This window comes from Ctenocephalides felis, unplaced genomic scaffold, assembly GCF_003426905.1.
Source record: "Ctenocephalides felis isolate EL2017-DRISC unplaced genomic scaffold, ASM342690v1 CF-g0.4_SCAFFOLD_01886, whole genome shotgun sequence".
NCBI classification, from domain to species: domain Eukaryota; kingdom Metazoa; phylum Arthropoda; class Insecta; order Siphonaptera; family Pulicidae; genus Ctenocephalides; species Ctenocephalides felis.
Window position 1 is genome coordinate 94,039,886 of NW_020538040.1, and position 12,033 is coordinate 94,051,918.

General features: G+C 30.0%; 1 protein-coding gene across 3 annotated transcripts in view; it reads left to right on the forward strand.

The window, feature by feature from the left end:
* LOC113378816 (SLIT-ROBO Rho GTPase-activating protein 1-like) overlaps positions 1-12,033 on the forward strand; it is a 250,742-nt gene that overhangs the window by 117,705 nt on the left and 121,004 nt on the right. The window lies entirely within an intron of this gene.

Sequence of the window (12,033 nt, forward strand, 5' to 3'; positions counted from 1 at the left end):
GTGTTTATATTTTGGAATATTATAGATCTGTTGAAGAAAAAATAATAAGATGATGTTAAGCTTTATTATGTATTACAATGTATACAAAGAATTTTATCCTTAATGTATGCAATATATTTTATTCTTAAAAGGCTAAAATGTAGAGAAACAAAGTCAAATTTTATAATTATAATTTAAACAATTATTTAGTTCGTACTACTAAATTAAAGTAAATATAGATTTAAACTATATATAATGAATCTGAAGATTAGTTATATGGCCAAAAAACAGATGAAATTATTTTTTAAAATTTATTTTGTCAAGTTTTATGATCATTTAACTTTCCGAATGTGACATTAATGTTGTGCCCAAAAAAAAATCAATTTGTTAATTATACATGTTTTCTCTATGTTTCAAGTCATTCTCAATCGTTTGACACCAGAATTGGAAAAAGTGTGTGTGTAGCTGTTTATGTGTTTGTGAACCAAATTTGACTTTTTGTCAACATTTCATTTTCTTAATTTTATTTTTCAAAATTTTAAAAACCATATAATGAAATTCAAAAAGGACTAGCCTTAATTAATTTCTCGTAAACTTTATTTTACTTTTTGCTATAGATTGATAATTACTTCGAAATTTATTGTTAAGTTTTCTTTTTTACATTTTTTTTAAAACTTTGTTTCATGATAGAGTTCGTGATTTTAACGAACATTCTAGAATGTTATAGACATACGAAAATGGGTTAATTTATAAAAATTCATTAAAGTTTGGAATAATGGGCCGATTCAAAATTTGCCAAGTCTCAATTTTTATTGATTAGGTGGATTAGTTACACGTATTGTGTAATTCCTGCCATTTGCCTTTAGGCATAATAGTATTTATTTTTATTAATTTGTAACTCTTAATCTAAATATATACTGAATTGAAATAGAAAATCAATTTAATCATATCTTAGTTTTACTTCTTAATGTACGCGATTTAGAACTGTTATGAAAACTAAATTTACAAGTGTTATTAATATATATTTCTTTTTTTCTAGGTAAGTGATGTCACTTGTTGAATATGGGTAAATACTTCTTCGAATTGTATGTAAGTTATATATTTTATATAGTCATAGTTCAAGCTAGAGTTATATATATATATATATATATATATATATATATATATATAAACAATGATCTGAATTAGAGGTCTCGGGTTGGATACTTGTTAATCCGATATCCGAATCCAAGTAGCCCGATGTCAAGCAGTAGTGGCTTCGGTTTTTACTTGAAAATATAAAGAACAATATATAAAAACATTTTGCTGCATCAATAAAAAAAATCATCAGTATTACAGAAATTGTAATAATAAAATTGACCATGTAGAGATGGTTTGATTGGCCATATAAAAAACCGATGTAGTTTAAAAGTAATTTATCACAAAGCTTCATAGAATCCTTAAGTTCTGATCATCGTCCAAAGAAATAAAAAAGTAATAAAATACTGCTGAAATAACAAATAACTGCTGGAAGCTACAAAAAGATACTCAATAGAGAAAAAAAATGTAGAAGATATGCGTTGCCTAGGTCATTTAATGAGAAAAAGGTCAGGAACGACTGAAATAATAAGGATTTATTTATCAAAAATTCTAGGTCGAATATTTTGTCGTTTTTTTTATTTTACTCTGTTTTTTGCACTTCAAACCCACTTTTTGACTTCGTATTCAGCGGTAAAAAAACATTGGAAAACATATGTCGCAAACGAATATAAACAACTTTTTTTTGTGGACCTGTGTTATTAGTGATAAGAATAATTTTTTAAATATATTCAGACATCAATATGCTTATATAGAAACTATTAGCTCGATTTGCGCTTAAGATACAAACTCCCAGAAACTTCCTAACCAGAAGTTCCATGTTCAAGTCTGAGTTTCGTTCTCCCTGATATCAGCAGTGACATCAGTTTTTACTTTAAAATATATATCTTTTCTAGTGAAAATTGACTTTGAGGGGTACAGCTGCAATATCACAATTTTAAGCTGCGATAACAATAATTGGTTTTACTTCTGTTAACGTTCAGAAATGAATAAAATATAAATCTCAGTTATTAAAGACAATTATTGGATTGTAAAACTAATTAACCTAGAAATAAAGCTATGCTTACAAAAGCTTATAGAACACGTAGTTCTGATTGTTATTCAAAATACATAAAAATATTTTATTTAACATAAAATTATATTGAACAAAATGCTTCTCTTATCAATGTTGAGATTATTTTATCCTATTTTTATGCCAGTAACTTTACGATATATCAATAACATATATTTAACTCTAATAATCTATCTGCACTTAAGTTACGAAATTTTACGGGTTGTCTTGAATTTTAAACAATAGAAATTAAAGATAACAAGTTAAATATAAATAGAAAAATTATTGAATTTTATCTCCCGTGCAGTTTCTGATTAATTTGGTACAAATACTTCCTGTTATTCTCAACTATTGTTTTAATTTCGAACACGGGTTTAAATAAAAATATATATTAAGCCGAAGTTTATATTAGATTACTAAATCTAATCATGTTATGACAATTGTTCATATTAATTTTATAATTGTTTTTTACTTATGGAAAAATATAAAAACTCTGGCGGTATCACTAGGTGTTTAAATAGAAATGCATAATATTTTTATGACTCAGAAAGATTATAACAACTATTCATATTTTTTTAAATAATTGATTTTGGTTATGACAAGATAAAAAATAAGATTTTTGGCGGTATCATATTGTACAAACATTGAAGTTTTAGTAATTCAAACCATTACGTTATTATGACTACTAATTACTTTATTTTGTTGTTTTATTTAAATATTTTAGAATTTAGCTGAATCCAATTGTAGAAGCTAAAGTTAAGGTTAGTTTATTGACGAAAAAGAACCTTTATAATGGAAAATTAAATCACGATTCCTTTAGACTAAGTTATCAATAAGTTCAATTTAAGAGTGTGTTCTAGTGTAGAATTTTAAAAAAATCGTTATTTTGTTTTAATCTTATTTCCAAAGCTTAACTAATCAAGAATATGTGTACGAGAGGATTTTTTAAAATATAAATTATTTTTGGAGATATACTGTATGATCATGATAATCCTCTTCTGCTTCTCTCAAAACCGTCTTTTTCAATACGATACCCACAATTTCTAGAGTTCTACTGAACGATTTACTTGAAATTTACCAGTTTATACCATTGCGACATCATTCTAATTTTTTTTTTTTTTTTTTTTTTTATTTATTAATTATAACAATCAGAGTCAGAATGACTCTATGAGTTACAGAGATGGCATAATTAAAATAATATATAATAAATCAAAAATTAAAAGTAAATAAAAAATAATAATAATTACAACTCATAACATAATTAAAACTAAAGGTAAAATTATAAAATAAACTAAATAATCCGTGAAACTGTTCCAATGAACAGCTCATTATTTTATGTCAAGTCCATGGGTATTATTCTCTTCAACCTTCTAGTAGACGGAGTCATAAGTAGAGGTGCTATAAGTTGATTTGGATGGATTTCTAGCTTGGAGTGATACAATGAACTTCTGCTGGTAATTACATCCTTAATAAAAGGAACATTGAGGTCGTCATGGATGATTTTATTGCTTACGTACCAAGGTGCGTCGGTGATCTGCCTTAAGATTTTGGATTGCATCCGCTGCATTAACCACTTAACGGTCGGGTTTTTTTTCGTGAAAAGTGATCTAAAAGAGCAGGTTTTTTTATTGTGGATTTTCAAAGTTTAATTAATGTAATATGTGTTTCTGATAACATTTTCTTTTTATTTATTTTATTTTTTGTTAAATTAACAATATATATTATAATACTGATTACCGCTTTGATGGTTTTTGGACTACCTTTATGCTCTATGTATAAACTATTGTGTTATAATATGATAAATAATACGAAATTTTTATTTAATAACTTTTAAATTTTAATAATATCTATTTATCTGAAAATAATATAACAAATTTATAAACAAATAAGAAAATTCAAGTAAATCAGTCATTCGGGTGAAAAATTCATGTACAATCACTAATATATCTCAAGGACAAAAAGTATTACTTATTTAATTATTTATATTATAATAATAAAAAAATATTATCATATGATGGATTTCGAAACATTTTTCCACTGCCCGTTTTTTAGGCGGTTTTTACATGTTTATTTCTATTCTCAAAAGTCGTTAAAGATTGATTTATTATATATACAATTATTAATTGATCTGTACTTATCATATCTAAACTAAACATATCTCAACAACGGGCCATTGTAAGCCTTTTATCGCATAAAACATAAACATTAACTTTGGCGAGCAGCGCTCGGGTTAGCCCGCTAGGATACGACAACTAGGCGCGAGCAGTGTTCGTGCGTACCCGTTAAGTGGTTAAGACAATATTGGACATGCTGGCGCAACCCCAAAGCTCTATACCGTATATCCAAATAGGCTTTATTACAGATTTGTATATCAATAGTTTGTTTTCAAGCGATAGGATTGATTTGCGCCTCATTAGCCAATTCAGGTCTGCAATCTTCTGTTTGATATGCTTTATTTTAGCCATAATGTGGGTTTTCCATGTCAGTTTTCGATCCAAGTATATTCCCAGATATTTAACATTATCAGCTGGTGGAATTTTCTGGCAGTTGAAGTATACTTCAGGGCATGTTTGTTTGTTCAAAGAAAATGTAATGTGGCAAGACTTGCTCTCGTTAATAACAATGCGCTATTTTCTCGTCCATCGCTCGACAGCATATAAATGTAGCTGGAGCTTGATAGATGCAACGATAGGGTTGATATCAGAGGAAAGTATTGCAATGTCATCAGCGAATGTAGCAATTGATGTAGTTGGCAATGAAGGAAAATCGCTCGTAAAAAGTAAATAAAGGAACGGACCCAGTACACTTCCTTGTGGAACGCCGGCACTTATCGGAAAAGAAGTAGAAGTTTCACAATTAACTCTGACTTTGAATGTTCTGTCTGTAAGGTATGACTTAAGAATTTCATAGTAGGATGATGGAAGGTTATATTTTATTTTTAAAGTAATCCCTCATGCCACACTTTGTCAAATGCCTGCTTTACATCCAGAAACACGGCTGAACAGTATTCCTTGGCTTCGAAGGAGTTATTAATAATATTAACAAGTCTGTGACACTGTTGTGTTGTCGAATGTTGCTTACGAAAGCCAAATTGATGGTCTGGTATATTATTTGATTCTGATAATATATCTTGAAGTAAAAGTTTTTCGAAAATTTTTTGAGGTAATAGGTAGAAGGCTAATGGCCTATAAGATGAAAACCAAATATGGAGTAGGTTTTATCTGAGGGTAAATGGCTGTTATGCCATTTTCTTCTTGCTCTCCGTTTTTCAGCGATAAGCCTTTTGATTTCTAGGGAAGTAGATTGTCGATTGGATTGCACAGGTTTAGGCGTAGAGGATGAAGCAGCTTCAGTCAAAATGTTGTTGAAGTTTTCGATAGCTGTATTAACATCAGTTTGCGTTTTCAATCTCATTTGCAGATTGATTTGTCCTCAACTTTTTTGCGATACATATCCCAATTTGTTTTTCACAGTGTGAAGGCATGGTGCTCGAGAATATTAATTATAGATGAGCAGATACTGGCAATTACAGGAGTGTGGTCGGATGAAAGGTCAAAATTGGTTTCAATTTCAGTGTAATTTGTATTGATGCCATGAAAATAAAGAAATCCAGTAGATCTGGTTTCTTTTTGGGATCTGAGGGCCAGTAAGTTGGAGTACCCGTCGACAGCGTTGCATAGTTATATTGGGAAATTACACTGTATAATTGTCTGCCCTTGGGATTAGTCAATCTTGAGCCCCAGAGAGGGTGCTTGCTATTGAAATCACCTCCCACTATGAACCTGGGTCCTAAAGATGAGAAGAAATCATAGAATTGAGAGCTGGTAATCGCATGACGTGGAGGGCAATATACTGCAGATAGTATGATGTTGCATGTAGCGAGTTTTGACTTGGATTGATGTAGCTTGTAAGAAATCCTTGCTATATTTAGGAACCTCATAGTGAGATAAGTTGTATTTAATTAGTATAGCTGAACCACCATGAGCAGAGCCATCTGGATGCGGAGTGTGATAAATGTTGTAGTAGGGAATGTACATATTGGAGTAATTAGTAAAGTGGGTTTCACTTACTAACAGCACGTCAATTTTGTTTTCTTCCAGAAAAATAATTAGTTCGTTCCTATGTTGTAGAAGTCCATTTGCATTCCAAGCACATATTCTAATAAATCTAGCCATTGATACTAGTTTCTTTTATTGATTAGTGTTGATAGCATGTTAATTATCATACTGTTCTGTTGCATTAGCTGGTTAAACATTGCTTTAAATTCCACTAGAAATTGAGAGATAGCTGAATTTTGATTTTCTGAATTGCTGACTGGGTTATGTGATTTTATAGCTTGCGCATACGATAAGTGCTCGGTGTTGGTGAGTCTGCCAAAGCGAGACCTGTCTGCGTAGCTTTGTGAAGCGGTAGGCTTGTTTTGATTGACAGAAAATTTACTGTTAATTCTATTTTTAGAATTAACTATCTGTTGATAAATGACGCAACCTTTGTAATTAGCTGGATGAGATTGAAAACAGTTTGCACAGACTGCTGGAGATTCACGCGACTTGGAACAAATTGAAGTGGGATGATCATCACCGCATTTTACACAAAAAATAACGGTCTATTACAATAGGATTTTGTATGGCCGAATAATTGGCAGCGACTGCATTGGGAAATTCCTGAATTATTAATCGGTGGATGAAAATGAATTATTTGATTCAATATCTTGTTTATTTTGAAAATTTCAGTATTATTTTTGTCAGGTTCCAAGTCAATGTAAAACATATCAAGTGGGTTTTTATTTCTGTGATGCAACACATTAGTGATATTTCTAACTCTATGTCCCTTGGATTCAATTTCCTGCTTTAATTCGTTGATATCAGTTTATAGTGGATGTACTTTAGTACAACACGATATGCCCTTTCCGATTTGATTTGGTATGTATGAAACGATATCTCGAGTTCGAAGAAATTTGAACAAAATTACGGTAATCTTCAACAGATTGAACGTTAAATCTAGTAACTTTATCTGGCAAAGTTTTAATCGTAAAAGTATTTTTTGTTAACACAGATTTCAGATCGTCTAACATTCCTTTAAAATCGTCAACTCCGTAATAAATAAAAACGGGAGGCGGCAATGCTTTTTTAACTGAAGCAGAGGTTTCAGTAACAGGTACTGGTTCTTTATTAGTAAGGACACTAAATCGATTACCTAATGCTATCGAATTATCAGTTTGAATATTCAAACGTCTTCTTTTAACGCCGGCAATCGGGACAGTTTGCCATTTGTTTTTATTAGAATTGTTAGTATCCGTTTCAACTTCCATAACACTAGTTGAAGGTATGGGAGCATTAGTTTTATGTTCGTTGACGGTACGGGAGCATTAGTTATTATGTCTGTTGATGAACAGGTTGAATTTGCAGACTGATTGCGTAGATGTTCTGTAATAAATTCTGAGCTGGTATGTGAATCGTCGGCAATTACATTTGCCGACTCCACAATTAAGTTATTCATTGCGAACCCCAAAGGGTCCACAATTAAATTGTTGTACACTATGACCCTCTTTGTATTAAACACTATTTAGTATTTGTTCAATAAATATTACAATCACTTTAAAATCGTCAACTCCGTAAATAAAAACGGGAGGCGGCAATGCTTTTTTAACTGAAGCAGAGGTTTCAGTAACAGGTACTGGTTCTTTATTAGTAAGGACACTAAATCGATTACCTAATGCTATCGAATTATCAGTTTGAATATTCAAACGTCTTCTTTTAACGCCGGCAATCGGGACAGTTTGCCATTTGTTTTTATTAGAATTGTTAGTATCCGTTTCAACTTCCATAACACTAGTTGAAGGTATGGGAGCATTAGTTGTTATGTTCGTTGACGGTACGGGAGCATTAGTTATTATGTCTGTTGATGAACAGGTTGAATTTGCAGACTGATTGCGTAGATGTTCTGTAATAAATTCTGAGCTGGTATGTGAATCGTCGGCAATTACATTTGCCGACTCCACAATTAAGTTATTCATTGCGAACCCCAAAGGGGTCCACAATTAAATTGTTGTACACTATGACACTCTTTGTATTAAACACTATTTAGTATTTGTTCAATAAATATTACAATCACTTTATTTTAAATGTCCGTATGAACAATGTGTTTACATTAATTTTAATACACTGAAATGTACCCTTGCGGGTACATTCGATTGTTTTGATTTATAACACTTCGGTATTATGATTCAACTGATAACAATACCTTTTACAATAACGCACGAATTATACCTGAACCTGATAAGGTACGAAGTGCACTGCACGGTAGCTCGAAGCGAACTGATTCTAAATTGATAATCTTTTTTTTAATTTCGGATTACTTGAAGGGCTGCAATCATGGGTATGGTCACATGTAATTTTTTGGAACTCCTCACTTCAACTACTTCTAATTTTTAAAATTAATTATTTTTTTTCTGTTTTTACTTTTTTATGTACTCTAATAACGTTGATAAATAAATTATAGTAAGAAATTGATTGCCATTTTTTACAATGATTTAAAAATGACCTAAAATTCATGAATTTACCCTAGAATACCCCCTTAAATATAACAAGTAGTTCCTACATTTTACGAAATATTTTTCAATATCTTAAAAATCATGTCATATGTATAATACACATGCTTAATATTAAACTGCCTAACTTTTTATGCAAATAGAAATTAATATTTCATGCAAGAGGGACTTTCGTATATTTTCAGTAAAGCCTGAATTATTTCTTGTCTCTTTTCGGGTTTGCTCTTCATTTTTTAACTAACTATCGTTACAATCAGCTGAATCTTTAACAAGCTGATTTTTTTATTTAACGATGAAGTATGCGATAGAAACTGCAGATACAACATTTTTAAATAAGTTCAATTTTAAATACGAAGTACCGTAAATCATGTTTCTAGCAGAACATGATTTAGAAGCGCGTCGATAAAATCAAGATATATGAACTACTACAGTTACGATTTTTATCTGAATACATCTTCACTAGAACACGCCTAAAATTTTGTACATGGTCATAAATAATAGATACATGGAAATTATATGGACTACTTTATTAAAAGCCATTGTAACTTTATTATCACTATGTACTATCATTTTGGATTTTATTCTTAAACTAATTACTAGAGGATTTAGTTGTTAAATTCCCAAGCTATTAATGTCATAACTGATAAAGTAATTCAACAGAAATGCGGAATTATATAGGTGAGCTAGGGGCTTGTTGTAACAGTCTTTTTAAATTATTATATCTTATAATCCACTGATTATACTTTTACGAAATACAGATGAATAGTACTATTACTTTTAGTACTTCTATTACTACTATTTTTCTATCGAATCAAATATAAATAATATATTTCACAACTGTTGTTCATTATTTCATAATTATATCATTTTCTAGTAACTTTAAAATCGGTTTACATATAGAATTAAAAGAAATTGCTTGTATTTTGTGTTTAAATTCAATTGATTTAGTTGTTTGTCGTTTATTTTTATTATAGCATTTAGTTTAATTAGTATTTTGATAATTAGCAATATGTAAAGTTAGGATATTTCTAAAACAACAAACTGTTCGTTTCGAACATTTTATTTGTATACTTTAGTATAAGCTAGATTACGTTTTAAAAGTTAGGAACAATTGTTGTATATATATATATAAATTGTTGTATATATAATAAATTCAAATATCTTGTAGGAACGTTTTTCTGGTAATATCTGGTAATATCGAGTGTTTAGCAATGTGTGAATTTTGTACATCTTCTAACATAAATTTCGAACAGAAAAAGTGCGGGGTTTCAACTTACCCCGTATTTGGGGTTCTAGTTTTAACACCCACTTGGGCAAGTAGTAAAGATGATAAAACGACAAGAATTAGTCTGATAATTCACTTTACGCATTTTTAAGACAATTGACCTTTTTCCCAGCAATACTTTTCATACATCAAATCAACGCAAACTATAATTAATATCATAATAGAAATAAAAGATAATATCTTATGTAACACAATTTACATTTCACAACATCTTACAAACTATACATTTGATTTAATCTTCTTCACTTGAAACTGTATATAATTTTGTATGGTACAACTAGCCCCACGTTTTTGTTTCAACTAACGCCAGGTATTATTTTTTAACATTAATCTATATAACTATTTATACAATTTAGCAATAACAAAATTTGTTACACATTATCAAAGATTGATACATTTGAAACGAAATAAGATATATAAAATTTAAAATTAGTCGATAATAGTAACGCAAACCGAAATTTCATGATAATCAATTTAATATTACCTGTCAAAAATGACAGTCCTGCACAGTTCTGTTTATCACATCGGCCTGCGAGATAGTAGCGATGACAATATTATGCATGATGGATAGAGACACAAAAAATATTTTAATATAGTTTAGGAACTTATTGAAAAACACCTGTTACTAGTTAGCCCTGTTACATATAGCTTCTAGCTCCCATATGTGCATTTTACTGACACATAATATATAGATAAATAAAAGTTAAGAACAATTTATTTCAATATAGTTCATATACGAGTAAAACTGTTAGTACACCTTACAAGACTTTGCTACTATAAAATGCCAAATTTGAAATATTCCATTCTCTAATTAGCGACCTTAGCTGTTCTATTCCCTAAGTTTTTGACAATAAGAAATGTTTATTAAATTTTCTGAAGTGTACACTGAAGACACAATCGTTGTACTTTATTTTATCTCTGAATGTATTTTATTATCTTTTATCTTGTCTTCTAATGCTTTTTTCCCGAAATTTAAGTGTTTCTTACATCTCTGGGATAATACAATGTAAACGACACTAATGGCTAGTCACATTGTTTGCGAGTAAATAGTGTGGGACAATTAGTGTAGCACTGGTGTAAAATTTGTGTTTATTGTTTTTGAATAGTTTTGAACAAGAACATCCAAATGTTTATTTATTGTTTTTGAATATTTTTGAATAAGATTGTTCAAATATTCATTAATTTTGTACTTCTATCTAGCACTGTTGTGCTGAAATATATATAGTGTTCAATATAACATGGAAGTTATTTTTACCAACTCTCTTTCTCATATAGCATAGAAATATACCGTGCTTCAATAGTAAGAACTTCGGCCTTACAACCCAAGTTTCAGGTTTGATACCCAACTCGAACAGCTTTCAAGATATCAAGCAGTATCAGTTTTTACTTGAAAATCTAGATAGAAATATATTCCCAAGTAAAAATAGTTTTTCACCGGAATTCGACGATTTTTAATGCAGCACAATATCCTTTTATATCAATTTGCATAAAAATCATCTTTTAAAAATCACCAGCATTGAAAATCTAAGCATAATCTTCTTGCATCTCTTTGATTAAACATTCAAATAGATGTGTTAATCTCTCCAATTTGCCTTCGGGCCATTATCTAAAATTATACGAACTCTCCTTTAATCGCAAAATGACTTTGGTTGTGCTATATCTAAGAGGGTGCCAAAGGTCACAGTTCGCCGAATTTAAGAGGAACGATAGAAGATGAGTTTCTATGAAAATCTTACCGTTCTCAGGAAAATTCTATTTTAGGATTCTCGTAGAAATGTCATACTACATGTTACGTTAGTTACAGTACTGATTCCATTACCGTCTAATAATAGAGGAACGTAGAGCACTTTAACTTTGGAATGGATAACAAACGAAGTTACGTCTATCTATTTTTAGTATAAAGACAAATGTCACAAAATTTATATTATTAGGAGCTCTCTGAAACGTATATATTTTTATATAATATAATATTATAAAAATAAATTATATCATCCAGCACCTTATTAATTAAATAAAATTAATTATCAAATTGGTAAACTATATTTAACGCGAAATGTGTTTTATTGCTTTGAATGACGATTCAGTGAAGTC